Below are 6,000 nucleotides of genomic sequence, written 5' to 3' on the forward strand. Positions count from 1 at the left end.
AAGGAACTTGGGAACGTGGCTCAGTGGTAGAGTGGTAGAGTGCTTGCTTAGCATGCATGAAGCCCTGAGTTTGATTCCTCAGTACCACAAACAGAAAAAGCTGGAAGTAGTACTGTAGCTCTAGTGGCAGAGTGCTAGCCTTGAGCAAAAGAAGCTCAGGAACAGTGCGCAGGCCCTGAATTCAAGCCCCAAAACTAGAAAAAAATGAAAATAAAAGAAAGAAAGAAAAAAAGAAAACAAAATTGGGGCTGGCTTTGAACCATGATCTTCAGATCTCAGCCTCCCGAGTAGCTAGAGTGACAGGCATGAGCCACTCATAAAATACAATGCAAAGTCGGGCGCCAGTGGCTCACACCTGTAATCCTAGCTACTCAGAAGGCTGAGATCTAAGGATTGCAGTTCAAAGCCAGCCCAGGCAAGGAAAATCTGTGAGACTCTTATCTCCAATAAAAACCACTAGAAAACTGGAAGTGGCACTGTGGCTCAAGCAGTGGAGTGCTCACCTTGAGTTGAAGAGCGCAAAGACAGTGCCCAAGCCCAGAGTTCAAGCCCCACAACCCACAAAAATAAATAAATAAATAAAATACAATGCAATGGCTGGGAATGTGGCTTAGATGGTATAGTGCTTACCTAGCATACATAAAGCCCTGGGTACAATTTCTCAGTATCACATAAACAGAAAAAGCTGGAAGTGGTGCTGTGGCTCAAGTGGTAGAGTGTTAGCCTTGAGCAAAAGAAGCCCTGAGTTCAAGCCACAGGACTAGCAAAATAAATACATAAGTAAAATAAATAAATACAATGCAACACTGTTACCTATAGTCAACTTACAATAATTAAATCCCCAACATTCATAGCCAAAGGCTGATATGTACTCTTTGAATATCATTTCTCATTTCCCTCACCACCTGCCAGGTTGGCAATGACAATTCTGCTCTCTGCTTCTGTGAATTCCACATAAGACATATAGTATTTGTCTTTTGTCATTTGATTTATTTTACTCCAGGTTAATGATGAAGTTGCAAATAGCAAGGTTTTCTTTGTTTTTAAATTTTTTTTGGCAGTCCTGGGGCTTAAACCATGGCCTGGGTGCTGTCCCTGAGCAATTTCACTCGAGTCTCATAGGACTCTCCTGCCTGGGCTGGCTTTCAATCAGACTCTTTTTTTTTTTTTTTTTTTTTGTCAGTCGTGGGGCTTGAACTCTGGGCCTGAGCACTGTCTCTCAGCTTTTCAGCTCAAGGCAAGCACTCTACCACTTGAGCTACAGCACCACTTCTGGTTTTCTGGTGGTTTATTGGAGATAAGAGTTTCTCAGACTTTCCTGCCCGGGCTGGCTTTGAACCGCAATCCTCAGATCTCAGCCTCCTAAATAGCTAGGATTACAGGCGTGAGCCACTGGCGCCTGGCTAAACCAGACTCTTAAATAGTTAGGATTACAGGTGTGAGCCATGACACTCAGTGGTTTCCTTTATTTTTAAGGCTGAATAGTATTCTACCATATATATGCCACATTTCCTTTATCCATTCATCAGTTGGTGGGCACTTACCTCCTACCACTTGTTAGCTATTGTGCACAGTATTGCAATAAAGATGAGGTGCAGATGTGACTCTCTGACATAATAATTCCATTTCTCGTGTGTGTGTGTGTGTGTGTGTGTGTGTGTGTGTGTGTGTGTGTGTGTGTGCGCGCGCGCGCGCTGGTACTGGAGCTTGAACTCAGGGTTTGGGAGCTGTTCCTTGGCTTTTTTTTTGGTCAGTCATGGGGGTCTGGGCACTGTCCCTCAGCTCTTCAGCTCAAGGCTAGCACCCTACCATTTGAGCCACAGTGCCACTTCTGGTGTTTTTCTGCTTATGTGGTGCTGAGGAATTGAACCCAGGGCCTCATGCATGAAAGGCAAGTACTCTACCACTGAGCAACTTTCCAGTCCTCCCTTGGCTTTTTTTTGCTCAAAGCTGAGCAGTATAATACTTGATCAACAGCTCCATTTTGATGGTTAATTGAAAACAATAGTCTTATGGACTTTCCTGCCCAGTCTGGCTTCAAACCTTGATCCTCAGATCTCTGCCTCTTGATTAGCTAGGATTATAGGTGTGAGCCACTGGTACCTGTCTTACTATGTTTTTAAGTTCTTTATCCCCCCACAATATGATCACTCTCTTCCTATAAGCTACATCCAGGGGCTGGGAATGTGTCTTAGTGGTAGCGTGTTTGCCTAGCATGTATGAAGCCCTGGGTTTGATTCCTCGGTACCACATACACACAAAAAAGCCGGAAGTGGCACTGTGGCTCAAGTGGTAGAGTGCTAGCCTTGAGCAAAAGAAGCTCAGGGACAGCAACCGGGCCCTGAGTTCAAGCCCCAGGACTGGCTAAAAGAAAAAGCTAGATTCAAGTCTTTATGATTTCTCTCATTCCCGTAGTATTTATTGAGTATCTGCTCTAAATCAGGCAATTAAATTCAAAAGTCAACACAGTGGGGATCTTTCTTGCCCACAAGATGGATCTTCTCTTCCCATCCATCTTCCCTTCTCATCCAGCTTCCCTTCTCTTTATCCCCTTCCAACTAAAGAAATTGCACATAACACATTTCAACACCCCACAACTAGTATCCAGCCCAGGCAGCTGTGTATAGACTCTTTTAGGAGCCCCCTGTAGGGAAGTCCCTGAAGACCTAGCTCTGGAGTTTGTTTATTATGACTGCTGTAACAAATCATCCCAAATTTAGTGCATTAAAGACAACACGAATGTGTTACCTTTAGTCCCATGGGTCAGAAGTCCACTGTGGTGGTCAGCGAGCTGAAATCTAACAGTCAGCAGGACTGTTCTTTCTGGAAGCTCCAAGAATGGGAGATAGTATTCAAAAGGTACAGACTTTTAACTATGAATGTTATTGTAGGGTGACTAGATTATTACATTGCATTTTATGGGTATAGATCTTAGAAGTTATACACTCCTGCTCACACACACCAGGGTGAAATCTCTTCCTTGTTTTTTCCAGCGTTGAATTTCTTTTTTTTTTTTTTTTTTGGGTCCAGTCGTGGGGCCTGAACTCTGGGCCTAGGCACTGTCCCTGAGCTCTTCAGCTCAAGGCTAGCACTCTACCACTTGAGCCACAGCACCACTTCCGGCTTTTTTCTTATATGGTGCTGAGGAATCGAACCCAGGGCCTCAGGCATGCAAGGCAAGCGCTCTACCACTGAGCCACCTTCCCAGCCTGTTTTTTCCAATGTTGAGAGGACAGTAACATCCCTTGACTCAGAACCTCCACCCAACAACTTGAAAGCTGAAAATGCTACATTTTGTTGGTTCATCAAACCTCTCTCTGACTTAAAGATTTGGGGGGGGGGGCTAGGAAGATGGCTCAGTGGGTAGAGTGCTTGCCCTGCATGCATGAGGCCCTGGGTTCCATTCCTCAGCACTACATAAGCAGAAAAAGGCAGAGGTGATGCTATGGCTCAAGTGTAGAGTGCTAGCTTTGAGCTGAAGAGCTGAGGGCCAGCTCCCAGGCCGAGAGTTCAGGCCCCACAAGTGGCAAAAAAAAAAAACAGATTCTGTGTGTTGGTACTAGAGCTTGAAATAAGGGTCTTGGCATTATCCCCTAGCTTTTTTGCTCAAGGATGTATGCTCTGCCACTTGAAATACACCTCCATGTCTGGCTTTTTTTTTTTTTGTCATGGGGCTTGAACTCTGGGCCTGGGCACTGTCCCTCAGCTCTTCAGCTCAAGGCTAGCGCTCTACCACTTGAGCCACAGTGCCACTTCCGGTTTTCTGGTGGTTTATTGGAGGTAACAGTGTCACAGACTTTCCTGCCTGGGCTGGCTTTGAACCTGTATCCTTAGATCTGAGCCTCCTGAGTAGCTAGGATTACAGGTGTGTGCTACTGGTGCCTAGCTCTAGCTTTTTTGTGGTTAATTGGAGATAAGCATCTTCTAGACTTTTCTTCTCTAGGCTGGCTTTGAATTGTGATGCTCAGATCTCAGCCTCTTGAGTAGCTAAGATTACAGGTGTGAGCCACTGGTGGTATCAAGCTAGGGTCTCCATTTTAAAGACTGGTGTGATTAGATGGGGTCCATCTGGATAATCCAGGCTAATCTCCAGGTCTTTAGCTAATCATATCTGCAGAATCCTTTCACACATCCTCAGATGGCAGAAACTAGTAAGTGGCCATCTCCTCCTTTGGGAGGTTATTCTTCCTTCCAGGGGTGAGGAATCTTTTTTTTTTTTTTTCCTGCCAAAGACTACTTTGATGTTTATGACATCATTGGTGACTTTGGCCATACAGGATTCTCAATACAGGCAGACAGCCATGGAGAGACAATGAGAAGCATGTGTGTCTGTTCTGTCAGGTTCCTTAAGCAGCCTGCCAGCCACCTGTTACCCATCCCCCAAATCAGTGATGCAAAGTGAAAAGAACAGAGGTAAACATGGGGAGAGCTGGGTGGGGAGACCCATTCTTGTACTGGGGAAAGAGCTTGTAGAAAGGCCTCTGGGTGAGAATATTATACATAAGATATTGTACACACATCTGCAGAGAGCTCAATAAAACCAAAGTGTAGCGTTTGCATTGCAAATATGGGAGATTATTCACTCAATTATTCAAGTTTATTGAATACTAATGGTTAGATGTTGGTCTGGGGAGACAAAGATGAACAAGAGCAAATCCTTGTTGTCTGAGGCTAAAAGGAAAAGCGAAGGCCAGTTGTGACAGGACTTTCTTCAGAAGCTCCAACTCTGTGTGTGTGTGTGTGTGTGTGTGTGTGTGTGTGTGTGTGTGTGTGTGTGTCCACACCAGTCCTGGGGTTTGATCTCAGGATTTGGGCCCTGTCCCTGAGCTTCTTTTGCTTAAGGCTAGTGTTCTACCACTTCAACCACAGCACCACTTCCAGCTTTGTGGTGGTTAATTGGAGATAAATGTCTCATCGACTTTTCTGTCTGGGCTGGCTTCGAACTGCAATCCTCAGGTCTCAGCCTCCTAGTAGCTAGGATTACTGGTACGAGTCAGCACCTGGCTAGGAATTTGAACTTTCTTTTTTTTTGGTCGGTCATGGGGCTTGAACTCTGGGCTTGGGCGCTGTCCCTGTGCTCTTTAGCTCAAGGCGAGCGCTCTACCGCTTGAGCCAGTTCTCCACTTTCGGTTTTCTGAGTCGTTTATTGGAGATAAGAGTCTCACTGGCTTTGAATCGAGATCCTCAGATCTCACCCTCTTCGAGTAGCTAGGATTACAGGTGTGAGCCACCAGCGTCCGGCGGAATTTGAACTTTCAAGAGTTATATTGACTGGGCGTTGGTGGCTCACGCCTGTAATCCTACCTATTCAGGAGGCTGAAATAAGGAGCATGGAAGTTTGAAGCAAACACAGGCAGAAAAGTCCATGAAACTTTTGTCTTCAAATAAGTAGACCTGTGGCTCAAGTGTTAAGAGCACCAGACTGGAGGAGAAAAAACCTGAGCTAGAGCTCAAAGCCAGTGCCAATGCCCCCCCCAACCCCGCCCCCAACCTAAGGCAGGGGGTGGGGAGAGGGGGGGGGCAACGATTGTCAGCCTTTTCTGTTTCACTTACCCCAGGGGACTCTTGCCTAACATTCTACATCTGGGCTTGGAATCACTGCAGAAGATAGACATTTAGGCTGAAGTCATGTTCAGCTGTTACCCGTACTCTGCTAATTTCATTTCCTGTAATGGTTTTGCCTGTGACTTTTTTTTTTGTAAATTAAGTGCTGGAGATTTAATTCAGGGCTTCTTATAACGTGCTGCTGAGCTACCTCCATCCGCCTCATTGTGTCCGTGGCCATTTTAACCAAAAGCCTCTTTTTCCAACCCCCTCTTAGGTCTTCTCTCTTAACACATTGTCTAGAGACAGGTAGTAGCCAGTCCTCTCAGAGTTTAGCCTCTAGATTTTCCAATCTGCAAGTGTATCTGCTTGTGTATCTCTCCTTATGAGGATAATCTGACCAACTCATTCCCAGGATGTCTTTTTTTTTTTTTTGCCAGTCCTGGGGCTTGAACT

The sequence above is a fragment of the Dipodomys spectabilis genome, unplaced genomic scaffold (genome assembly GCF_019054845.1).
Source record: "Dipodomys spectabilis isolate Male_0828 unplaced genomic scaffold, ASM1905484v1 ptg000069l, whole genome shotgun sequence".
Taxonomy (NCBI): Eukaryota; Metazoa; Chordata; class Mammalia; order Rodentia; family Heteromyidae; genus Dipodomys; species Dipodomys spectabilis.